The sequence below is a fragment of the Lepidochelys kempii genome, chromosome 3 (genome assembly GCF_965140265.1).
Source record: "Lepidochelys kempii isolate rLepKem1 chromosome 3, rLepKem1.hap2, whole genome shotgun sequence".
Classification (NCBI taxonomy): Eukaryota; Metazoa; Chordata; order Testudines; family Cheloniidae; genus Lepidochelys; species Lepidochelys kempii.
The window spans coordinates 97,695,470-97,723,095 of NC_133258.1; the positions used below are offsets into that span (position 1 = coordinate 97,695,470).

Consider the following 27,626-nt stretch of genomic DNA (forward strand, 5'->3'; position numbering starts at 1 on the left):
GCCCCAGTTGCAACCGAAGCTGAGGGGCGGCAGCGCACAGCCCTAGCTGCAGCTGCTGATAGCTGAAGCCAAAGAAGTCCTGGAGCTCTGGTAAAGTCACCGAATCCGTGACCTCCTTGACTAAATTCTATCCTTAATAATAACTGTTCTGTTTTTGACAAAGGCAAATATGACTCTCCAACAGTGCTTGAGTTTTGGCTCTTATACGTTCTGGGAAAATAAACGTAAACCTCATCTTTCAAAGGCCAAGTATCTTTAACAGGAAATTACTGGATTGCTTAGTTACCTCTATCACATTTACAGTAATTTAATCAGTTCTCTCTTTCGATCAACCGATATCAGTAACTTTTTGAACTAAATGAGGTTTAATGGTATTCTATACTCTCGACTCAGTTCACGTTTTCTCTGGAAATTACACTATGCAGTAGCATGTATTTTTGGAAAAACAAATTACTTATGAATAGTTTATTCATTTGTGATTTTCCTTGAACGGCTTGAACTGTTTAATCTGGAAAGACAACGTGGATTTTAAATACTTTTTTCCATTTTTTGCTATCAAACTGACCTAAAATATTTTCAGGTTGCAGCTAGTGTAGGCAACCCCTTTTCATAAATGAATTTAAGCAAAATCCTTTGAAGTGTAAAGAAGATGACACTTTACAAATTCAGAATTATTCTTTTTCTATCAGGCAAAGTATAAAAATTCTTAAGTATCAATAATGGTAGTCTATTTTGACATTTCCTTAAAATATGTAATTTCCTATGCATTTATAACAAATGTAGGCAGTGAGGTTGAGTCGGCCATGCATTTCTGGGCGATTATAATAAATCTTAGTCCATATTCTGTGGCACCAGCCAAAGGCTGTGTAACTCACCACGAAGGAAACAAAATCATCTCCAAGAACTATGCTGCCTGAAGTATCCTAATGTTATGAAATGGAATTTCCAAATAAAGTGTCCAAAACAATATCCAAACAGTCATACCTGTGGATATAATAGACATAACTGACATAGGCTTGACATGACATTACTAGCACTCAATTCTAAAGCTCTATTTATACCGGAGCAGGCAAACTTTTTGGCCTGAGGGCCACACTGGGTTTCCAAAATTGTATGGAGGGCCAGTTAGGGGAGGCTGTGCTGCCCCAAACAGCCAGGCATGGCCTGGCCCCCACCCCCTATCTGACTCCCCTGGCTTCTCACCCCTTGACCGCCCCCGCCAGGACTCCTGTCACATCCAACCCCTCCTGTTCCCTGTCCCCTGACCGCCCCTGGACCTCCCGCCCCTGACTGGCCCTCGTTACCCCATCCAACCCTTCCTCGCATTCCTGACTGCCCCCCCTACCCCATCCAACCACCCCTTCTCCCGGACGAGCCCCAGAACCCCTGCCCCTGACTGCCCCCCACTGCCCCATCCAACCCCCTCCCCACCTTCCTGACTGCCTCCTTGGGACCCCTGCCCTCTATCCAACCCCTCTGCTTCCTGCCCCCCTACCACGCTGCCTGGAACACTGGTAGCTGGCGGCGCAGAGCACCAGGATAGGCAGCTGTGCCGCCTGGCTGGAGCCAGCCACAGTACCGCGCAGCACAGCGCACTGGGTCAGGCCACGGCTCTGCAGCTGCGCTGCCCAGCAAGAGCTCGCAGCCCCGCTGCCCAGAGCATTGCGCTGAGGCTGTGAGGGAGGGGGAATAGTAGGGGAGGCGGAGGGGGCAAGCCTCCCAGGCCAGGAGCTCGGGGGCTGGGCAGGAGGGTTGCACAGGCCGGATGTGGCCCGCAGGCCGTAGTTTGCCCACTTCTGATTTATACGCAGAATTCTATAACCACTTCACATCATGAACTGTTTGACACATTTCTGCCAGATCACAAGGGATTATTCACTTGCAAAACAAACTGGATAATGTGGGTACTTTTACGGCATGCTACTTATGCTTAAAGGGGGCACCATTAACTTAAAAAAATCACACTTCTGTCAGAAAAATAGACTAAATAGCATTTCAAAAGTAGCTAGTGATTTTGGATGGCCAGCTTGAAATTCCTTGAAAGGCCTTGATTTTCAAAAAACGCAGAGCAACCCATCCTCTGAAAATCTGGCATCTTTAAGGGATCTCAAGGTGGACACTTACACTATGAAGACATCCAAAATCACCAGTCACGCTGAATTGTTTTTAGTTTGTCTGTCTTGGGTATAGATAATGTCTTTGTTTCCTCGGAATATACAAAAACATGATTGTAAATCATGTATATTGGCAGGGAGACTCAGTGAAGATGTATCAGAGGCCAGAGACTGAACACATGAGGAAGAGGGAAAGTAAGTATTGCTGCTGGTATTGACATGAAATACATCATGGTATACATCATACTCTTCCCCCCTCCTCCTGTTTCATACTTCTCCCACCCACGATCAACACTCCTTCTGATTCACTGTACCTCACAACTGTAGAAGCATTTCAATTTCCAGCTTCAGTATTAGGTACTTAATTGGAAATTGAAATCCTGGTACATTATGGAGGTGGCCAATGAAACCCCAGCTATGTATATCTGGTGAGTGGTGAAGCACTTCCACAGCATTTCCTTCCATACTAGAGGAAAATAGCTACAAAACAAGAAGAAAATTAGCATGGTGCCTCACCACTACCTCGTTTCCTGTCTCTTTCTTTGCCAGATATTGCTTTTTGAAAAGTATGGTCATACCCTCCATAAATAAGGTACACAGGACTTGTAGTTGAGGAGAAAATCTTCCAAATATTTCACTCATGGCCACCCTCTCCCTTCCTAATCAAACTGAGAGCTACCTTCACGAAGACTGTAAAGCTAGTTAATAAAGCCAAGAGACACTAGATGAAAGGCAGCAGAGCTGAGAAGATGACAAGGGCTATTCTGTAGTTTAAGTGTAAAAGTGGAACCTGAGATGAAACTGAGTGGAAGTGGTTTGTGGAGCAGATCAGGCTAAGCAACATAATGTTGTAAAATAATTTTCACCTCTCTGACACTGCAGCAGAGAGAAGATTATTCCAGTGACTCACTTTGCAAATACAAAGTAGAGAGGTGGAGTTACTGTGGATACACCATAAGCTACATCAACAACAAAATAAGTACAGAATTATGTGTAGTCAACAGTTAAATATATAAAAACTAAATTATTTTAGTGTCAATTAACATATTTGTTGGCAAACCTTTTTATAAAGTACATAAACTTAACAACTTAAAGTACAAAAGTACAGAAATACAAAAACAAACTCCAGAAGTACAAAAACAAACAAAACAAAAACCCCAAAGTACTGCAGTATGGCTTGTCATAAGAAGTCACTAGAGTTAACATTTCATAATTACACAGAAGTGTAATACAAATTTGTTTCCTATGTACCATATTCAAGCCTTTGTTATTATGAGACACTGTTGTATTGCTTTTGTCAACATAAATTAGACTTTCACAGAATGTTTTCCAAGGGAAGACTGCTATATGAAAATTAAAGTAGTGTAAAAATGGTATCTTGCTTATGTGTTTTGCAATTATAATACAAAACAGATTAAATAAGCTTGTAAACTTTATCAAATAATTATATTTCATTATGTATTATGACAGATATTTACAAATCAAGATAGTCTGAAAAGCTATGTCCAACAATCTGTACCTAGAGTGGCCAAATCTCTGGGACTATTAATACATTTGCAAACAATTAAAACAAGTTAATTAAAACAATTAAAACAAGTTGCATTCTGTAAATTGAAATATTAAGCTTGTAATAAATTTTTGTTCGTGAAAATGAATGACGTTCATCTGGCTCACTTTTTTATTTAGTTAAAAATTAATTTGAGTAGGAGCACGGAACAGAGTCAGAGCGGAGCTGGAGCAGTCACTATTGGTGCTGGAGCAGAGCAATTAAAAAATGTGATTGTTCCAAATCCCTGTTTTGATCAGGGCTTCTTCAGGATTAACCAGATATGTGCCACACTCTACAGCACAATAGGTGTCTATTGTCTAAGGAACCGATGATCCAAACTGCCAAATAGAGAGATATTGTGCCTGGATGCAAGATCTGCCCACAGTAGATTGACACTTATAAGGAGGTTTGAACACTATTAACAATAGCCCCATAGGGCCTCTGACACATTTAGATTCTCTTACCTTTTACTTCTGGTGTCTTTAAGTGTTCCCACTGCTCATGACACCCTCCTTGGAGGAAGTTACATTACCAAAGCAGAAATCACCAGGGATTCTGACTATAATTATGTCTGCTACCACATCTTCCACCCTCCAGTTCAGCAGTGGAATTTAGCTACATAGCAATATGGGGAATTGTGTTCTTACTGATATCCAGTGACCCAAATATATGGGATGATTCATGGTACCACACTTCTATCAGCTGGTGAAGGCTCACATGGGGAATTGAGGAGTGGACTGACAGAGCTATGGCTGGTTGGGGCTTGCAAAGGGAGATGATCACCATATTTGGGGTTGGGAAGGAATTTTCCCCCAGGGCAGATTGGCAGAGGCCCTGGGGGTTTTTCGCCTTCCTCTGCAGCGTGGGGCACGGGTCACTTGCTGAGGGATTCTCTGCATCTTGAAGTCTTTAAACCACGATTTGAGGACTTCAATAGCTCACACATAAGTTAGGGGTTTGTTACAGGAGTTGGGTGAGATTTCGTGGCCAGCATTGTGCAGGAGGTCAGACTAGACGATCATAATGGTCCCTTCTGACCTTAAAGCTTATGATTATATGAAGTTGGGGAGAGGGGAAATAAGAGTGTTGGGGATGGAGATATGTTGGGGTGTTGAGATGCAGAGGAAGGAAGCAGGATGTGTACATAATGAGAACGACTTTGGAATTCAACCCCAGACACATTGTGAAGCCTCATCCTGGAGAGATTGTACTTAACGCTGTACTTCCAATATGGAAGGTTCTGTCTTTTTTTTCTAGATTGTAAAATGCCAGAGCCAGGGACCCTGCCCCATTTCTGTTTGTATAATACTGACTGGGACTACTGGGTGCAAGTGCAATATTAAATATTAAATATTTAAGGAGATCTGGTCAAATATTGTTAAAATTGTTCTTTTAACCAAAAAAGGCCTTTTTTTCTTTAATTAAAATTTTTATTTATTCTTATTTTCTAACAAAACACCTAAAAATGAAAACATTTCTTGGCTTTCCATCAAAAAGCAGAAACATTTTAATTTCTTTCCAAACTTTTTGCAAAAAACATTTATCATTTTCCAACAAGCTCTGTAAATGATAAACACTAAATCATAAGAAAGAGGAGAAAGGAGAAATAGAGGCATACAGCACCCCATGACTCTAATCTAACAGGCAGGCTTCCTAGCACAGCTGGATCTCTTCCCATCCTTGAACATAAACAGAGCACACTGTGTTACCTATTCTGACAAACTGCTATGTGAAGGTGACTAATTTCTGAACATGGGCTTTACTAGTGATTCCTTCAGGGACAGCTCATAGTGGTCCTGTAATCTTCCAGAAAAAGGTGAAAGGCAGCTGGGAAAATCAGATACACATCACTCCCATAGGTTCACTATTTCCTAACATAATTTTCCTGATCTTGTCGATACAGGGCACAATATTGTCTGTCAGAAAATGTACTGCACAACCTTTGAGCTGAAGCAGCAAAGATTCCCAAACCAGTTCATTCTATCAGTCTCAGACCCCAATCCCTACTCTGGAGGTCTCTGCCTCCCCACTGCCACAGCTCCTTCCCAGGCTTCCAGCCCCCGGCTCCCGCAGCTCCACCCACTGGATCTCAGTTGCCCACTCTGAGACCCATCCCTAGGAGTTTCTCAACACCTCTCCTACTTCCTAGGAGTCTCTGCGTCCCTCGGTACTGGGGAACCAGCATTGGCAGCAACATGACTGCATCCCCATCACAGTGCCCTAATGAAAGGGAGAAGGAAGAATAGCAATCACTTCCTCCTGCCCTGCAGTCTGACCTGTGACTGGAAAGCTCTGGGATGTGATCTGTTAACTAAATAGTCCATGAGGGAGGAAAGGAGCTGAAGAGGAGAATGAGCAGGGTGATTCAGCTCCAACAGGCAGGGCTTGCATCAGAGGACCGCTATGCTCCACTTCTCCCAGCCCCATATTTGCATCGTCTGTGTGAGAGGGCGGGGGATGGATTTGCCAGCAAATGCTGACCTCACTGCTAGTCAGATCTGCTCCATCTGTGTATACTGGCTAACAATTAAAGACATGTTCCAAGGAAGGAGGACAACCCTTCAAATAAGCCAGGGGTCTGAAGGTCACCAGCCACTGGAGGATAAGGTGTGTATTCTGGTAAATTTTAATATTTGTACAGTGGTTCACGCCTGTAAGGAAATTAAATATTATCACCCCCCCTTTTTTTTTAAATTTATTTTTACCACGGGGGGAGTGCGGTGGCAGGAAGATAAAGTAACATGCCAAAGGTACATATTTAACAGTATCAAAATCAGGATTTAAAATGTATTTCCCTGTTCAGTCTGGAGGCTACCAAACTACTGCAGGCTACCTGTACCCCTTCTAGTCAGGGGCTACAATGGTTGCTTAACAGAAGACTCTGACAGACAACTGGAAAGGAGCTTGCAATCATCCTAGGTCTATCAGCAGAAGCCTAGGGAGCACTGGTCTCCACGAGCATAAACTTATTTCAAAATGCCCACAAAATTCTAGGGCGTTCCACAGCTATGGGTTTTATGTATGTAAGAATGGCCATACTGGGTCAGATCAAAGGTCCACCTAGCCCAGTATCCTGTCTTTCGACAGTGGCCAATGCTAGGTGCCTCAGAGGGAATGAACAGAACAGGTAATCATCCAGTGATCCATCCCCTGTCGCCCATTCCCAGCTTCTGGCAAACAGAGGCTAGGGATACCTAATAGTGGAGAATGTGACTAATATGAATTTAAGGGAAAAAAACGCAGTGACGAACTTTCAACACTAGCAATTGGTTTAATATTTTGAAGACCTCAAGGTTTTCTTCACAAGAAAAGTGCTAAATGGTGACTTAAAAAAAAAAAAACAGTTTAGGTTATACGTTCCATTTACTGGTACCTTGCTTGTGTGCCCTGATATTGTGGAAGTCAGAGTCGTGGGCACAGAATTTAGTAACTGACTAACTTTGGAGGGAATTGAATCCAGCTTTCCTGAGTCAGAAGGAATACCACTAGAAGCTGGTCTTGGAAAGAAAGCAAGCAAGAAAGGAAAGTGTCTCAGATGGATTCCTCTCCTGGCTAACCTTCCCCACAGAAAACTAAATGTAATGCACTCCAATAAAGCACAACACTTACTTGGACTGGCTACTTCTTTTAAAGTGATTGCTTATTAAATAAATAAAATAGAGGTGATGTCTGCTCTAAGTAATACTTTTTAAGTCCCCTAAAAACTGTCAGCTACAGAATACTGATCTAAAACATGCACACACAAGCAATTACAGGTTTTTGCAGGTTTTATGCATTTTTAAGTGAAAATTCTCTTTCAAATATCACAGAGCATTTTGGATGCCTTTGCCTCTTTCCTATTTAACAGCAGAAACTTTCAGGTTTAAAATGTGCAAAATTATTGCTCTTATAATCAGAAAACCATATTTATCTAAAGTAATGAAAGAAAAATACTCGAGGCATAAAATGGCTTCAAACTGAGATAGAACCTCCAACCTCTGTTTCCTACATATTATATAAACCCATTATACACAGTCTGTATTTTTATGCATTTTTCTTACTTCAGCTTACTTTGTCTTTTTTATGGATATGCTTTAGAAAAAATAGTTTATAGAGCTCATATGTAGAATAAGGATTAAAAATGCACAAATTAAAAACAAAATTTTTAGAAGACTTAAATATTAGTTTCATTTGTCTGCTTATTTCTATGTATGTTAGCCACTGTACATACTATACACTTTCTTGGTAGTAAAGTGAGAGAAGGAGGTCTTTACCTTTTTAATCTATGCATTCATTACAAGCTTTCAACCCTGATCTATCTTTGTTGCAAAAAAAAAAAAAAAGGGGGGTGGGGGAGACCATCATTCTGGGATGTATTAGCAGAAGAGTTGTAAGCGAGACACCAGAAGTAATTATTCCACTCTCCTCCACACTGATAAGGCCTCGACTTGAAAATTGTATCCATTCCGGGCAACACACTTCAGGAAAGAAAAGGACATGAGATAATCCAGAGGAGGGCAACAAAAATGATTAAAGGTCTAGAAAACGTGACCTCTGAGAAAAAATTGGGTTTGTTTAGTCTGGAGAAAAGAAGACTGAGGGGAGACATGATAACAATCTTTAAATATATAAAAGATTGTTATAAAGAGGAGAATGATAAATTTTGCTCCTTAATCACTGAGGACAGGATAAGTAGTAATGGACTTAAATTCCAGCAAGTTAGATTTAGGTCACACATTAGGAAAAAACTTCTTAACTGTAATAGTAGTTAACCACTGGAACAAATTACCTAGGGAGGTTGTGGAATCTCCCTCACTGGAGGTTTTTAAGAACAGGTTAGACAAACACCTGCCACGGATGCTCTGGATCAGAGGTTCTCAAACCAGTGGTCTGTGAGCTCCAGTCAGGTGGTCCAGGGATAGTTCCCTCTAAGGTGCGCACCTGGGCAGCTGCTCACAAGAGAATAAAGGGCCACCCACCTAATTAGTGGAGCCGTGCAAGCATGGCTCCACTAATTAGGTGCCTGGACCCTGGAGAAGATGCACATGTAAGGTGAGGTGGTGGCCTTGGGCGGGGAATAGGGAGTAGGTGGGAGGTGGCAGTGGGGTGAGAAGAGGGGGTGGGGGGATTTGGGACGTGCTGGGCTGCGGTGGCCAGAGAAAGAGGCCACTTTCCCCAGCTCCAGAGCTGCGGCTGCCAAGGAGAGAGCCCCCTCCTTCTCAGCCCCAGCTCGGGGGCTGCCGCGGTGGGGGAGAGAGGGAGAGTCCCCCCCTCCTTCCCAGCCCCAGCTCAGGGGCTGCTGCGGCAGGGGAGGGAGGGCAGGCACATCCATCACATTAGAAAGGTAAGACCACTGATATTAAAATATGAATTGTGTGGTTTTATTTGTAGAACAAAAGAAGGTCTTATTTTTTTTAATATATAGTGCTTTTATCCAAAGTGCTTTACAATAGTTATCTAACAGTACAAACAACATTTGGAAAGATCATTAAGTGGTTCGCCGAGACCCTCAGCAATTTTCAAGTTCTACATTTCTATGGAAATCCTTAGCCTATTAAGGTTTATACCATGCTCATCACAATAGTAACAGAATCTCTCCCTTCTTAGCCTTTTCCTGTTGTGTTGAGACGCTACTTCCCAAGGCATGCTCAACCCCCGCTCCGCCCCAGGCTCCGCCCCCACTCCACTTCTTCCCCCAAGCCTCCGCCCGCACCCCTTCCTGCCCTGCCCCCATTTCTTTTCACACCCCAAACCCTCCAGTGCCTCTTGCATGCCGCTGAACAGCTGATCAGGGTGGCGGGAGCGGGGACAGAGGAGGAGTAGCTGATCGGTCCCACTGGCGGGCAGAAGGCCTGGGGGGGAGGGGAGGAGCTGAGCACCCACTATTTTTTTCCCATGAATGCCCCAGCCCCAGAGCACCCACAGAGTCGGCGCCTATGCCTGTAGCTCTCCTTTATCCTCCTCTCATGTCCAGGTTTGTCCCATATGTGCATTTTAGGGAAAGTAGACTCATTCCAAACAGCTAGTCCCAGCCTTAGACTTAGTACCCACATATCTCTGCTGCAACTGCTACCACAGGGCTCTTTGAAGTGAGTAAGTTTCAAAGATAGGAAGAGATAGATTAAAAGGAGCCTGAATTACTTGCAAGGGATGTAGCTGGACTAGAGAAAGAATGATGGAGAAAGAGGATGGAGATGAGTAGAGATAAAAGACCAACAGGTTTGACTATCTTTGCACATAAAGCCTGTAATATTTTTTAAGAAAGACCATGACTAGGATGACAAGCGGGAAGAGGATGGAGGAGGAAAAGGACTAGGACAGGATGGAGATGTCAAAGGTGGAAGGAAGTGTGCCTGGAGAAACAGAAGCAGGGTCTTGAGTACACTCCCTTCAGAGCCAGGAACAGAACTTAGTATTCCTGAGTCTCTGCTGCCAATCTAATGGTAAAATGTATGCCTCGTCTTCCACAAAGAGAATGAAAACCTACTACGAAAGCTCATGCTCAAATAAATTGGTTAGTCTCTAAGGTGCCACAAGTACTCCTTTTCTTTTTGCTACTGGTATCAGTTATTCTGTTAGCTCAAGTGGCAGTGGTCTGTGCTATGCATCTAAACGTTCCAACCCTGCTGATGAACCATGTTGGCATCAATACTGTGGCACATGATAAAATTTCTGGTTTTTTAATTTGCGTTTTTTTAAAGCTAGGAAGTTATACACACACACACGCAAAATTAAAGGAACATTAAGGTTGCAAAGTCAGGCACTGAAAAGTTAGGACATGCCTGAATTAAGAGTTCCTATGTACTACTGGACACGTCACACAAATCACGACTTTTCACAAGTGCCTGCCAACTGTGTGTGCCTCATTTTCTGAGTGTCCAATTTGTGTCAGCTGGGGTCTCATTTGCAGAAGTGCTGAGCATTCACGCCCGCATCTAAAGTCAATAAGAGCTATGCTTTGAACAAATAAAAATGTTACAAAATACTAAGTTCTCTAAAGAATCAGGACAGGTCTATGGCTCTCAACTCTCCATTTCTAAAATAGGAATAAAAATACCAGTTTGCTTCACAGGAGTGTTGTGAAAATAAATTAATTGTTTGTGAAACACTTAGATACTATAGTGATGAGCACCATAGAAACGCCCAAGAAGAAGTTAATAATTCTGCATTCAAAGCAGGGTTTGAACGATGTGCAGTCACTAAGGCACATTTAATGATGAGGACAAAACAAAATATTGAGTATCTGCTCAATTTGTGAGCACTATCCATCCTGGGCACTGAATGAAGCAAGGGTCCCGAGGAGAAAATAGTAAGTGATCACATAATTAAAGGCTGTCACGATGCATACCCACAAGGGAGCCAAATTAAGGTTGCAAAGGCAGCCTTAATTTTGGCTTTCTCTGAATTCTGAGAGTTTGACTTTGCAACTTTAGTAATGATCTTTTAATATTTTTTAAAAATGTGTAGTGCATGTATTTAAGACTTATAATGATAGCCATGTGACAAACTGCAGAGTCACGCAATATGTATAATTCTTCACTGTATTCTCTACACTCTCCATTTGTTTCTTTTAAAACATCATTGGAAAATACATGCATAAAAGCTGAGGTAAGATGATGTTACAATTGCATGGTTAAGCACTCAAAAGTCAAGAAATGCCAAAGTTATGATTGTATGTGCCACCTTAACTCTGCCCCTTTGTGGGTCTGCTTTGCAACAGTCATGTTAGATCAGACGCTATTTATCAAATAATATTTTTATCTACAGTTGTAGAAAAACTGTACATGTGTAACATCTTGTAGTACTGTCTACTACTGTGTGCCAGAGCCCACCAAAATAATTTACCCCAAAGATACTCACTTCAAGTATACTTGTACAATGCATTGTATTAAACATACAACAGAGCAATCATGAAAATTTGCTGTCATATATAACCCCACTGAGGTTTGTAGCTATGTTACAGTGACAGTTTACTGCCTCCTCTGCCACTGACTTTCACCTAAAGAAGGCTGTGCTGTACATGCCAAATTCACCTAACTTGCTTCAGGTTTCTGTGGTGTGACCACACCAGTACAGGTGACGGGTATGTTCACAAAGGTCTATTAATCTAAATCATCAGCTAAATTAGCTTTGTAGTTAACCTCATCTCCTCCTAAATAATGCCTAAGGAAAGTGGTACTATTGATTGAAGGAAATGTATACTAAATGGCTTTCCAGCAGCTCACCAGGTGGGCTACTAAGAAGCCAGGTAGGTTTCCAATGGAAACCTGCCTGGCTGGTAGTGTTCCACCAGAACCCTACCTGGGTTCAATCAGACCTTTGTTGAAATCAAATGGCCACTGCACAACATTTCGATGTTGACAAGTCAGCAACTTCTGATTAAGAAATATTTTGTCAAAATTTTTCCTACATACTCTAATGCTCATCAACATATTAAAATGCACACTTCAGCGAGAACAGACGTGGTTAGGATCTCACATTCTGGTTTTAATCAGTAGGTTAGGTTTGCACCAACTAATTATCACTTTTAAAATTAAGTGTTTCACACCAGATAATAACAAGAATACTAGGTTTTTTAGATGAACACTATATTATTTAAGTTTTACCTCTTCCTGTTCATAAAGAAAATGTAACCATTCAGTTGCGACAGTAATATCTGGTAAAACACACTCAGAAATAAAGATAATTCACTACAAACTGCATTTTATCAGTATGTAGAATACCATAACAATATCCCTGAAAAGCAGATTTTGAGTCATGTAGCTGTGTGCAGAGCATCTCTACAGTTAGGCATTGCAGACATATTCTTCCACTGGGCGCAAATTAAAAAAAAATTGAAATTTGGAAAGCAAAAACAACACACACACACACTCTGTTGGAGAGAGGGAGAAAAAAGGATTACCTCTTTACCTTAAAATGGGGATTGCTACAGAAACAGCAGGTTTCATGACTTTCAGCACCTACTGGAGTACAGACTCCAAAACAGTAGGTTTCTTCAAGGGGTTGAAGATTTAGTGCGTTTCTAATAAATAATAAAATAAAGACAATCAAAAAAGGAGTCTCTCCATCCAGCCTATTTTAGACACCACTCTAGCTTACCTCACACAACTGAGTAACTAGTTCCCCATTTCAATCGCTGTACCAGAACCCATTCACAATATATTAGCTGAGTTCCCGCACAGAAACAACTTGACAAGCCACAAGCTGAAGCAATATGTGTCAAAGAGATTGAATTCCACTTTCATATTAGTACAGAAGATGACAGTGCATGATTATTGCTTGAAGCATGTGGTTATTTAGGGGATAATGCTAGCACCTTAGCACCGGGCAGTAATGGAAAATGTCAGTCTCGTTCTCATTCCTTTTGTGACAGTCACTTGCGATGTGTCTTGTTACACTGCTAGGTCATCTCTCTCTTCAGGCACCTCAAATATCACCTAAGTTCAGAATACATTTTTGAAATGAGGACATTATGGTTTGTCCCTTGCTAAATAGCTAGATATTTGCCTTACAATGCATGAGAAGCTGAATTTTACTCCGTTAAAATTAAAACATTAAAATTAAACTTGTGTCTCAGGAATTTTGTTCTGTAACAATCAGAGTGAACACTGTTGATTAATGTTTTAGATGTGAAGTTTAATTCCTTTAAAGAAAAATATTTCAGTGATTCAGTGTTTAACATTCAAGGTGCTAAATTAACTTCTATTAAAAATTTAAACTGAAGAACTTCAATGACACCTTCCTACTTCTTTTGATGACATCAATTTCTTCTACACATAGTCTGGAGGTACTATCTTCTTCCAGCCACATAGTCTGGCCCACGGAATATCTGGCAGGGGAAATGCAAGCCAGCAATACTCACACTGAGGTCACAAGACCCCTTGCAGATTCACTGCAGTGGCCAAGTACAAGAATATATTTGTTATATTGCTTGAAACCTATTCTTCTACTTTCCCCTGCACCCAATATGAAATAATCTACGGACATAGGATTGGGGGGGGGGGAGAGGGGCAAAGGAGAAAAACTCAGGAACTTCAGCCCCCCCAAAATCACCTGTACCAACTGAGTAAAGGAGAATTTCTTCCATTAGCTATCAGTAGTATATGAGATTTTATCTTCTTTACAAACCAGCCCCCTAGAGGTAAGTATCAAACATATGAGTCAGTTTGACTCCATCCAGTAGACGGATAGTGGTACATATAGATAAGCTATTACAGTACTTTATATTTCTGAGCCACTAAATATGGTCCAAGTGAAAATGTCATGGCTGGGCACAAAACAGAAGAACACAGAAGATGCAGAAGTGACTTCCAAACATGTCTGTGACACACAGAGAGTTTATTTACCAAACTCTCAATGGCAAAGACAAAACAACGTATTGAAAAACAAGTTAATTGCTCACTATATTTCTTACAAACTTAGGACCTGATCTTGTATTGTGATGTGTGCAGGACTGTGGCCTTACATAGCAGTGCTAGTGCACAATGGCTGCTTTTCAGTGGAAGGAAGAGTTAATTTGAACACACGTGCGCACACACACACACAAGCATGTAAAAACTCAGTCCAATTCTTCAGAATGAATGTTTCTATATTAATGTATCATGTGACATTTTCTCACTTTCTTAACCTGACTGCTGCAATATAGCACTTGTCTGCCCAAGAGTCAGGTCTTTACAATGACATGATTTACATGCAAAGAGAATGGCTTACAACAGAGTTAAGAAGCAGAGTAGAAGAGTTTTAATAGCAAACCATTCGTGTGGATGAACTGTATGAACTGTGCAAGTCTCCTCTTCAATAACATGTCTTTGAAACTAAAATTTTTCTTTTACTTATTTTCAAAAGATCTTTATATTGGCTGGAGCCAACACAGCAATCACTATTTGCAACTCAGGCTTTTCAAGTTCAAAGCAGGAATTCTGCTTGTCTCAAGCCATCGCAGAGACAAACTGGTTTGAGAGCCTACCGTGAATTATCTTAAAGGAGTGAACTTCTGCTTCCAAGCTGATGATTTGGATGTCTGAACACTTAATCACTGACACAAACTCAATCTACAAATTATCATTTATTTAAAAAGCTAATAAAATTGAGAGCTAAATTATTTCGTCTGGGAATTATCATATAAAATTGTGTAGGACCAATGTCATTATTTCTTGGGGAAAAGTGGGGCTTTTACCCTCACTAAAAAAAAAGGTGTGGGAGGGAACTCAGAAAATATAATTAAAAAATGCAAAAAAAGTCAATGTAACATGATATTATGTTTACAGTATTACTGAAAAGACTACTGTTATACAGATTAGATTATACAATAATATTTATTGTATGTGTTTTCTTTTTCTTGTTGCACAGGGTAAATCTTAAATATATATGTTCTGAATATGCACACAGTAAAACGGCACTAAAAAAAAAAAAGAATGATTCTAACCCCTGTCAAGGTTCCTTCCCCACTCTGAACTCTAGGGTACAGATGTGGGGACCTGCATGAAAACCCCCCTAAGCTTATTTTTACCAGCTTAGGTTAAAACTTCCTCAAGGTACAAACTATTTTAGCTTTTGCCCCTGGACTTTATTGCTGCCACCACCAAGTGTCTAATAAATATATAACAGGGAAAGAGCCCACTTGGAAACTTATTTCCCCCCAAAATCCTCCCAAACCCTACATCCCCTTTCCTGGGGAAGGCTTGATAAAAATCCTCACCAATTTGCATAGCTGAACACAGACCCAAACCCTTGGATCTTAAGAACAATGAAAAAGCAATCAGGTTCTTAAAAGAAGAATTGCAATTGAAGAAAAAGTAAAAGAATCACCTCTGTAAAATCAGGATGGTAAATACCTTACAGGGTAATCAGATTCAAAATATAGAGAAACCCTCTGGGCAAAATCTTAAGTTAAAAAAAGACACAAAAACAGGAATATACATTCCATTCAGCACAACCTATTTTATCAGCCATTTAAACAAAACAGAATCTAACACATATCTAACTAGATTACTTATTAGGCCTTTACAGGAGTTCTGACCTGCATTCCTGCTCTGGTCCCAGCAAAAGCAACACAGACAGACATACCCCTTTGTTCCTCCCCCACCGCCTACAGCTTTGAAAGTATTTTGTCTCCTCATTGGTCATTTTGGTCAGGTGCCAGCAAGGTTATCTTTAGCTTCTTAACCCTTTAGAGGTGAAAGGGTTTTTTCCTCTGGCCAGGAAGGATTTAAAGGCGCTTAGCCTTCTCTTTATATTTATGACACCCTTCAAAATGCATCTTTCAAGTCTCCTCCTCTCTACCAATTCCAATTACTGCCTAGGAAAATAATTCCTATCTATACACATTTTTCTTGGTTTCAGATTACAGCATTGCATAGACATATTGTGGCCAGTTCAATGGGTCATTCTCTAGTACTTCCTTTCACCTTTATTACACTAATTCTGATTATTAATAATTTATTATTTTTATTGTAGTAGCAATTCAGAGTCACAGCCAACATCAGGTCCCACTGCATTAGGCACAGTACAAGCACATAGTAAGAGTCATTGCCTACCCTGAACAGCCTATAACTGAAATGGACAGGATAGACAAAGGGCAGGAGAAAGGATGTATTATCCCCATTTTACAGATGGTAACTGAGGCACAGGAAGATTAAGTGACTTGCCACATTCTATGTGATATTTCAGTCTGATTTGGCAGTAAGGCTTGTGCCCTCCTTTGCTAATGTAACATTGCCCTTCCCTTGCTGTTATACACAATTCCATACAATTTAAACTACAAAATTTGCATTTATGGTATTGTTAGACTCAGTCTCTCAAGTACTAAGGATAATTAAACATGTCATTTCCTACAGTAATAAAATACCTTCCAGCAATTAATAACATGGGATGGAAAACAAAATGGAAAATTAAACTGCTTTCAAAAGTCAATATTGAATGAAACAAGTTACACAAATGATATCAAATAAAAAATTCAATAGAAGTTCTATGCCTTTTAGCTGTAGGTTGGGCTAGAGGACAGAGTTAGGGACATGGAACCAGGAACAAATGAGTGTCAATCCAAACTCCACCACTGACTCAATGTGTTCCTTTGGGAAAGTCACTTGATTAGAAACAGGCTTTCTATTCAAACAAAGGTTCTAATACTTATTTACCTCACAGAGTGAGGTGAAGATTGTTTTATATTTTCAATATTTTAAAATTTCTCCAAAGTCTCTGTCATTTCATCTTTGTCATCCTAAGAATGGTCTCTCATATGAAGAGTCAACTTTGATTCTACAGGATGGAGAACTAAAATGTAGGGTGATCCTACACGGTTTTCTTTTTGAGAACCAATCTGACAGGCTTTCAAGAATCCAATTTGTGAGGCTTTTACAAAGTTTAAATTATTAAGGAGAGGGCCAGGGGTTTTGCTTCCTTCCCTAAGAGGTATGACTAGTTAATTGGCTGAATTTGTAAAGAACATCCAAAGAATTCAGGCCCAAATCTCACAAACTTACAGACATGCTTAACTCTGCACTTTGACGGTTTCAGAGTTGCAGCCGTGTTAGTCTGTATCCACAAAAAGGAGGACTTGTGGCACCTTAGAGACTAACAAATTTATTAGAGCATAAGCTTTCATGGGCTACAGCCCACTTCATCAGATGCACAGAATGGAACATATAGTAAGAAGATGTGTATATATATAAAATACACACACACACACATACAGAGAAGGTGGAAGTTGCCATACAACTTCTGCACTTTGAGTAATCCCACTGATATCACAATGTGTAAGGTTAAACACATGCATAAATCGCTAAAGGACTGAGGCCTGAATTAGTACCTTTGTGAACTCACTGGATAATCACACCTTCAAGGATCAGGTAATCTAAGAGCATGAGTTCAGTGGTACAATAATTCATAGATTTTTGAGGCCAGAAGGGACTATTGCAATCATCTAGTTTAACATCCTGCATAATACAAGCCACAGTACTTACCTGAATTAATTACTCCCTCAATTCCCATTGCTGTGGTTGAACTAGAACATATTTTTTAGAAAAATATTCAATCTTGATTTTAGAATTACCACTGCATGCAGAATCCACTGCAACCCTTTGTAAGTTTTTCTAACGGCTAGTTACCCTCACTGTTAAAAATCTGCACCGCATTTTCAGTCTGAATTTATCTAGTTTCAATTTACAACTACTGGATCTGGTTATACCTTTGTCCGCCAGACTGCTCTCCAGTTTTTGTTCCCCATGTAGGTACTTATAGACTGATCAAATCACCTCTTAACCTTCTTTTTATTAAGGTAAATAGACTCAAGGAACTAAATGTCTCACTATAAGACATGTTTTTTAACCCTATAATTATTCTTGTGATTTTTTTCTGAACCCTCTCCAATTTTTCAAAATCCTTCTTGAATTAAGGACACCAGAACTGCACACAGTATTCCAGCATTGGTCGCACCAATGCCAAATATATATATATTCCTATTCCTACTCAAGATTCCCATGTTTATACATCCAAGGATCGCATTAGCCCTTCTGGTCACAGCATCGCACTGGAAGCTCATGTTCAACTATTATCCCCCATGAACCCTACGTTGTTTTTTTTTTCCCTCCAGAGTCATTGCTTCACAGGATAGAGTTCCCCAATTCTGTAAGTATGAGTAACATTCTTTGTTCCTGGATGCATGGCCTTACATTTGGCCATCTTGAAACATATATTGTTTGCTTGTGCACAGCTTTAACAAGTGATCCATAACATGCTGTATCAGTGACCTGTCTTCTTCATTATTTACCACTCCACCAGTCTTTCTGATGTCTGCAAAATTTATTAGTGATTATTTTATGTTTTCTAACAGATTATTAACACAACTCTTAAATAGTGTAGGTCCAAGAACTGACCCTACTAGAAACACATCCTTTAAACTATGGTTTCCTCTTTATAATGACATTTTGAGACCAATTAGTTAACCCGTTTTTAATATATTTAATGTGTGCCACGTTGGTTTTGTATCATTCTAGTTTCTTAAACAAAATCTAATGTGGCACCAAATCAAATGTCTTACTGAAAGCTAAGGACATTAAATCAACAATACTACCTTTATCAGTGAAACCTGTAAACTCATTAAAACTTTTTATCAAGTTTGTTTGACAAGTTCAATTTTTATAAGTAACCAGTTGAACAACTTACCAAGTGTTGTAGTGGAGTCTTCATTACCGGCAATCTTTTAGAAAAACATCTTGATTTAAAGCTATACTATAGTTCAAAATGGAATTAATTCAGGACATCCTCTTTCCAGTGTTATAAAGGAGGTTAGATTAGAGGATCACAATGGTGTTTCTGGCCTTATAAATGTATGAATAAATCCATGTGGATTGGCATTAATATTACTACTCCTTTTATTAATTGCTATCTGTATGAGCCATTCCATTATATAGCCCAGGATCAAAGTCAGGCTGACTCTACCTGGGTCACCCCATTTAGCCTTTTAAATATTGACACAACATTAGCTTTCTTCCAGGCTTCTAGAATTTCCTCAGAGTTCCAGGAGTTATTGAAAATCAATATTAATGGTCCAGAAAGCTCTGTGGCCAGCTCTTTTAAAATTTTTGGATGCAAGTTATCAGAACCTTCTTATTTAAAGATGTCTAACTTGTAGTAGCTGCTCTTTAACATCTTTCTTAGTTACTGTTGGAATGGAAAGAATTTCATCATATGATGAGAATATCATCTAGCTTTTTCTCCAAATACAAAACAAATTTATTGAGAAATAAAAATATTGAGAAAGTATCATTTATTTTATTCTGCCAGAGGAAGGCCAAGTTTGAATCAAGGAAAGGAGCAATGTTAGACTGAGGGAAAAAAAGTGCAAAAAACAGAAATACCCCACTTCAGCAGAAATGAGCCATAAGAAACAATGTCAGCAGGAATGGGGGTTTGGAACTTTTCAGATGCCTTCCCCACTCCCCTTCAATATGGGGATGGGGGTAACTCACTCATGTCTCATCCAGAGGCATACTGCCATTTCGGTGGCAGGAACAAGGGGTATTACTCTAGTATTTCCTACACAAATAAAGAAGCGAGAGGAATGAGCGCCTGAATGGGAATTTTGATCCGACTAAGAAACTTCCCTTTCCTCTGCATTGTCTTGTTTTCCACCCCCACACGGAACCTTATACTCTTTTTCCTTCCCTCTGGTGCTCTGCTAACGGTTGGCGAGGAAGAGTGAGAAAACAAAATGCTTGATCTCTGAAACACTATGCATAAGTGCTGCAGTGACAGTAGTTTATAAATATTTGTATAGAAGTTTCTCCTTTCATTTTTATGCAATGATAAAAACAAGCTAAAAAAAGCTAGTTTTATAAAACTGCATGTTTAAAAAAACTAGTTCTATTTTATGTAGGTACTTATACTCCATCCATCACCATGGTACTGACCACTTAAAATGTTGAATGACCCTAATGAAAACAAACTGAATTAATGTATCAAGCAAAGTAATGGATGATAGTCATAAAAGATTTAACAGTAAAAACTGGCAGTCTATTTAAAAGAGCCACATTTTTCCAGCAAGATGTCATCTTATCCTGCAGGTATTTTCTCTTGAAATGGACACACATCAAAACTGTGTGGATCTGGAGAAGTTAAAATCAGGATCTGAACTCAGTGGCTTGGGCACATCTCTGGCAGCTTTCTCAAGTGGTACGATATGAATTATTTCCCTGAAGCCACTTTTTTACAGCTGGGATAGAGGCTTTGGATTAATATACTGGGATACATTTTAATGCCACAAACAGTGCTCCTCTCAGAAATGTGCTTACATCACTTCTGAGAAATCACTGGAGTCTAAATTTTGCTGGCACACTCTGCTCTGGCAAAGGACCCCAAAAAATAAGAGTGTGGGGAGAGGGGGGTGGAGGGGTGAGGGTGTGCGTCAATTCATAGCTTACCTGTGCTGCTAGCTTGCAGCTGCTGCTATGTTGCTCTTTTCCAATAATAGAGCTCTGCCGGAAATTTAGGCTTGATCCACAGCTGACTGAAGTTAATGTAAATATTTCCACTGACTTCAATCAGCTTTGGATAAGACCTTTAATGCACAACTAGTTCTAAGCCTCCCTTCGAGTAAGGGAATGACCAACAATATATACCCGTCACAGCTCCATGACTGAAGAGCAGCAGCACACCGAGTTGGAAATATTAGGTGCTGTAGATAAACGAATCTTCCCCTGTTCTGTCCCTCCCCACCCAAACAGCACTGAGACAGGCTCCGCCCCCACTTTCCCAGATGATTATTCTTCCTTCACCCCCACTTATCTTCCTGCTCACCCTCTCAAAATTCTAGCAAGGTCTAGAAGGGACGCTCTTGGCTACTGGTTCCATTCTCCCACACCCAGCAGCTGTACTGACTCTCACTGTGGGCCTCTACCCTTGGCTTTCCAAGCTCAATATTCCCCAGTCTGCTCCGCCTTGGGAGTTCAACACCTCAGTACTAAACCCTTCCCCCAAATATTCTCCAGCAGATAGAAAAGGAGTACTTGTGGCACCTTAGAGACTAACCAATTTATTTGAGCATAAGCTTTTGTGAGCTACAGCTCACTTCATCGGATGCATACTGTGGTAAGTGTAGAAGATCGTTTTATACACACAAAGCATGAAAAAATACCTCCCCCCACCCCACTCTCCTGCTGGTAACAGGTTATCTAAAGTGACCACTCTCCATACAATGTGTATGATAATCAAGGTGGGCCATTTCCAGCACAAATCCAGGGTTTAACAAGAACGTTGGGGGGGAGGGGGGGAGAGTAGGAAAAAACAAGGGGAAATAGGTTACCTTGCATCATGACTTAGCCACTCCCAGTCTCTATTCAAGCCTAAGTTAATTGTATCCAATTTGCAAATGAATTCCAATTCAACAGTCTCTCGCTGGAGTCTGGATTTGAAGTTTTTTTGTTGTAATATCGCAACTTTCATGTCTGTAATCGCGTGACCAGAGAGATTGAAGTGTTCTCCGACTGGTTTATGAATGTTATAATTCTTGACATCTGATTTGTGTCCATTTATTCTTTTACGTAGAGACTGTCCAGTTTGACCAATGTACATGGCAGAGGGGCATTGCTGGCACATGATGGCATATATCACATTGGTGGATGTGCAGGTGAACGAGCCTCTGATAGTGTGGCTGATGTTATTAGGCCCTACAACCTATCCTGAAGGATGACCCAACACTCTCACAAATCTTGGGAGACAGGCCAGTCCTTGCCTACAGACAGCCCCCCAACCCAAAGCAAATACTCACCAGCAACCACATACCACACAACAGAACCACTAACCCTGGAACCTATCCTTTGCAACAAAGCCCGTTGCCAACTGTGCCCACATATCTATTCAGGGGACACCATCACAGAGCCTAATAACATCAGCCACCAGCAGGAGAGTGTGGTGGAGGGAGGTATTTTTTCATGCTTTGTGTGTATAAAAAGATCTTCTACACTTTCCACAGTATGCATCCGATGAAGTGAGCTCCAGCTCACAAAAGCTTATGCTCAAATAAATTGGTTAGTCTCTAAGGTGCCACAAGTACTCCTTTTCTTTTTGAGAATACAGACTAACATGGCTGTTACTCTGAAACCTCTCCAGCAGACGTCAGCAAAGCTTTGCCATTTTATGGCAGGGCTGACAAGATTTACACCATTCCCACATGGACAGAAGTCAGATGTAGAAAAAGGAAAACTTACCTTTCTGAATCTTCTATTTACCAATCTTAGTCATTTCTAAGTACCCAGGAGGGTTTCTACTGTGCAGCTAGGGACCCCGCATTTCATGAACACAGGGTCAGAAGAAAACAACAGGTGTGTGTGTATTGCGGGACTGAAGGAGGCGTGGCTGTGTAAGGGAGATTCCAGGACCTGCTGGTAGACACACCTCGGCTAGCTTTTAAAGTGCTAACCAAATTGATCAAGAAGTCCTTGTCTTTTTAACATTTATTTTTTGCAGTGCTGATGTCCTGTCCCTTAATAAGTCTTTAATGACCCCTTGGCCCAGCTCCACCTGCAACCATACCCAGCATTAGTTCAGAGTCAGTTATCAGTAATCAGCTTTTTACCCTCATATTGTCTCCCTTTAAGGTCAAGGGACCTTAGAAACAAGGAGGAAGAGGATATAACAGCTAGAGATGGGTTGGTGTTGGGTGACAGATAAAAAGCAGCTGATAGCTTATGTATGCAACTCTGGAATTCTGTCCCAAGGAAACATGAGTAAGTCCAAACCCAGCTATGTTTAGAAAGAGCTGCAAGATGCACCCTTTGCCTAATCCTTCTTAATTGATTAAATCCTGATTTCATAACACAGCCAAATGGTAAATTTGCAAGGAGCAGGAGTGCATAGTGTTTGGTAGCTGTTAGTGAGATCTTAAATGTTTGACATTCACTCTAGCAAAAAGACCAGAAACAACAGTTACAGGTGATCAAGAAGTTTTCAAAAACAAACAGAAACTTATAAATATTGGTGTAATGTGGGCACTCTGCAATGACAAATGTAAAAATTCAATATATTCAATTACAGAATTTCAAGTGAGTGGTTATCATTTTATTCTAATAAAAGTGTCTAAGCTGTAAATAGCAATAGAAATGTGAAAATAGTAAATCAAACACAGTTAAATGCTCAAAATGTATTACAGTTCCTCCTTCATATACTATAAGCCTTCTAATTTATTGATATCAAATTTCTTCAGTATACCAAGAAAAGGACAAAGATTTTGCTTGAAATCTTAAGATTGCATTTAAGATAGAGCAGTAAATATTCTTTCTCTGGACGCTTAGAGAATTTTAAAACATTCCATCAGATTAAAATTACTGAGAATTAGCCTTTTGCTTGTATTTTATTCATTTTTTTGGAAGAGTGGGTAAGTAACCCATAAAGGAAAAGACTCTAGTTCTTGAATTATGCAAATATAAAGGAGAAGTATCCTCAACTTGACCCTTCAGTTGCCAAATTTTCCTGTTGTCCTTCTGACAAGTACCCAATTTTGCCTCTAGCACCTTCTCAGAAGCTCACCTCCCTGAAGTACCAAGATGCCAAATTCTCCTGGGCCCTACAAGACAGGTTCATTAGTTCCAGCTACCAAAAATCTCCAGCTCCACTCCATAGTCTTCAATAGGACAATCAATAGTAAGAGAAGTGTAACTATTTGCAGGCAGTCAGCCCCCCAGCACAAGTGATTTTTAAACATTTCTGGTAGCCCTACTGCTCTATTTGAAAATTGCATACAAATACTTAAAAAAATAACTAGTATGGCATATTAACCCAGACAGCCATGAAGAGCTAGGGCGGCCCCCAAATGCGCCGATCTCTGGAGCCTAATTTTAAGACTTAAAAGAAAATGAAAAACACACTTTAGATTATTTTCTTTGTTCTACTTATTCTCATTATGTGCTTTTTTGCTGGTGGGAACTTCAGCAACATCCTGGCATTCTTTGTATTCTGTTTTCAAAATTAATAACATGGAAATCACAAACAAACTCCACATTCAGAAAACCAGAGTGGAAAACAGCCCTGATCTTGAACCTTTAACTAAAGCCAAATCTTAAGTCAACATTGCACTATTGAACAAACATCTGAAACAGTTTTCGTGACTCAGGGCGGATTGTCATTGATAACTATTCTCTGTGATTGATAGTTATCCTGGTCAATAGTAAAAAAAAATCAATACATATGGTTCCATTTTCAGCTTCAATAAAGTTGTAACCAGAAGGGAAAATCTTCATCCCTTTCCTTGCTTTATAAAAAAACCCACTGACATAAGTTTACTCAAAGGGTTTGGAATGAAAATCAGATCATTTTCCCTTTGCCCCACAGATCTCCACATATTACTGAAAATCACAAACGTCACTGAACTTCAGTGAAGCAGGAGCACTACCGACTGTGTAGATATATTAAGTTCTGGACAGACTGAACTGTTGACCTTCTTTGCCACTAAAATATCAGTTAATGATAAAGCTCAGCTGTTAAGAGTTACTTAGAAGCACCAGGCAACGTAACAGAACAATTTCTAACGTACAATTGCTAAAGCATGCTAAATGGACAATTTAAAAATACAGCATATTTTATTTCAGCTTAACACAGGAAAGACAGATTGCACACATGCTCTGATGCCAGATGATATCCTCAAAAGGAAAATCTCACAGGAAGACACCCTTGCTTTATTGCTCAGTTAGGTGTTAGGATTGCTTCCTATTAAAACAGCATCACACTTTCTTTTATTTTAAAATGCTTATGTGAGCAATAATACAGCATAGTCATACTGCAGGAATCACCCACTTCAGGTGCATTGTGAGGAATGAGATGAGGACAATTGCCCTCAGTCACCAGAGGCATGTAATTACCTCTCACCATATATATCTTGGAGCACATTACTACTCCTAGCAAATAGCTATAACCTGCTTAAAAATGAAAACAAGACTGGACCTGTGCGCCAAGGAAGGGTCATTTTAAAAAGAAAGTCTAGTTCTGATTAGTGTGGTTTATATTCTCATCCTAGTTATTTAAAAATACTCAGCTGTATCATATGTATGTCAGCTGAGTATTTAATTGCCCACATATGGGTGTGATCTGGTATATTATATTTTCAGTATAACGCAGTCACTAAATTTAAGCATAGGAAAAATCATCTATCAAATTCCAGCTACACAAATAATTTAATTAATTTTGTCTGGCACCTTATAAAAGTCCTCCAGAAATCATTGGTCACTGTTTAAACTCACTGTTCAGAAGACGCAACTGATAACTGATAACCTGATAACTACATCAGATGCTTGATGCCCAAACTTGTGCAATCGTACCTCAAATTCCACAAAATGTGAGATGTTCTGAAGTGAAACACAGTCTAATAGATCAATAGCGTATTATTCCAAAATGTCATGGCATTTGTAAATTCTAAACCAACAATGTGTAAAAATCATCTTCAATCTCCTTCCAAAATAAAGCAACTGTTTAGTCTTGTGGTAACATAGCCAATAGCATTTTACTAACATATTATTCCTGATAATTCAATGTTACTTATCACCAGTACTTAGAGCATAAACATTTAAAACCCATCCAGTGAACGTTCAGTAATGTGTTTCTTATCCACACAGAAAAGCGAGGTAGTTTCACACTGACATATCAAATACAGTGACTGGAAATAAATGATATTACGTGGGTAATCCATTATAACTTGTTTCAAAATTGAACCTAAAGCTTACAAAACATACAGAAAGACAGAACTGACAAAAGGGGAGTAAAGATAGCTGTCTTAATAATAAGCAGTCTTGTCTGAAACAAAAACTAGAATTTTCCAGAACAAGGTACTGCAGCTAGTGGAATATAATACAGCACAGTAAGCCACCTGACAAGCGTAGTAACACTGACAGTCACCAAGCTAACACTACTAGCAAAGGATATATCACACTGCTCGCTATTTCATTATTGGCTTTATTCTTGCTTTTTAATTTTTTTTTTTTTGTGAAGAGGCTGATATTGTGTTGTTTGCTTTCTAACAGACACACACTTCAGATAGATTTTTATACTGATTTTGCAAGTTTTAAAATGACCACATAGTTGCAAAAGCCCAAATGAAGCCCTCCTGGAAGAGAAATACCTGTCTTCACTATTATGGAAGATGGATGAATGGAGCAAAGACCTGGAAATCATATTCTAATCTGGATCCTGTCAATGACTCACTATATTACCTGGGGAAAGTAACTTAACCTCCCAGGGCCTACAGTTGCTATCTTTCATTAAAAAATAGGTACCTGTGCTATTGTGGCATCAAAACCACTGCAACCTATATTGCTTATTGTTTTGATGTTTTAATATTCAAATCAATCATTACTTGCACAAATGTTTATCACGTTAAGTATTATTTTGATCAGTCATTCCAACAAACTCATCAAGAATATATATTTTATTTTTTATAAATGTGTGTATTTTCATGCTTTAAAAATTATACCACTTTGCTTCCCTTAAATTGGCTAGCTAAAGGGATGTCAGGCCTCTAATATACCATGACCTCTCTCCTCTTATCTTTTTCATATTAGGCAGCCTTAGTTTTTCACATATTAGGAACAAGAAAGTATACCCAACTGATGTCTGGGAAGAGATTCTAGGTTGTGTCGCCTTAATAAAGAAGCTGCTTCAAAATTTCTATACTATATTTTTGGAGCAATGTCTAAAATATTTAAGAGAATTGAACTGACACTTTAATCTAGACTAGACTTCAATAGCTGTTATCTGACCTGAGACAGACGCATGAATCCTTTCACTTTTCAAGAGAGGTATATAGTAAATTAGAAATAAGATCGCCTATTTCAAAATTGCCTGCAGTTTCAGAATTGCTTTAGGCTGAGAGCTTGTTTGTTTAGGGAATTAAATAAGCAGAATGCTTCAGCTCCCAAGAAATGCAGTGTTTAGTTTCAAAATAAAACAGTATCAATACAGATGGTCTAATTTTCTGGAATATAAACTCACTGACCTGGTCAAGTTGAGCACACTTATGACATTAACTCCTAATTCTGGCATTGACCTTTTTCCATAGTCACTGAACAGAATGATCACACATACTAAAACAAGCATTAGAATAACCTGTCCAGTTGGAATCCAGGCCTAATTTGTGAATAGAGATTTCATTCTAACACTGCTCTCACCACTATATAAATACAGAAGACTTAGAATTAAGCAATGTGACTGTCATTTCTTACTGCATTTTAAAGTAATTTTGAATAGCATGTTTACCAGCTTTTTTGTTTACATTTGTCTTAGCCGGGCTTGTCAGCTGACACATCCTGACCAGCCTCTCTCAGCTCGCTCCTTTTCTGCCAGGGCATCTTTTTAACTGATCAGGGTCTTGCAACCTTAGCCTTGGGAGACTAAAGCACCCTAGGTCTCCATGAAGCCAGCTAGGTAAATTCTCTCACCAATTGATGGCTCAGCCATTGTTTTAACACCACTGAAGTTGGGTACTGGAGAGGCTGTTTTGGTAA

At 39.7% G+C, this 27,626-nt stretch overlaps 1 protein-coding gene across 9 annotated transcripts in view; it reads right to left on the minus strand.

The window, feature by feature from the left end:
• PTPRK (protein tyrosine phosphatase receptor type K) overlaps positions 1 to 27,626 on the minus strand; it is a 583,649-nt gene that overhangs the window by 195,661 nt on the left and 360,362 nt on the right. The gene's annotated exons all lie outside the window — the stretch shown is intronic.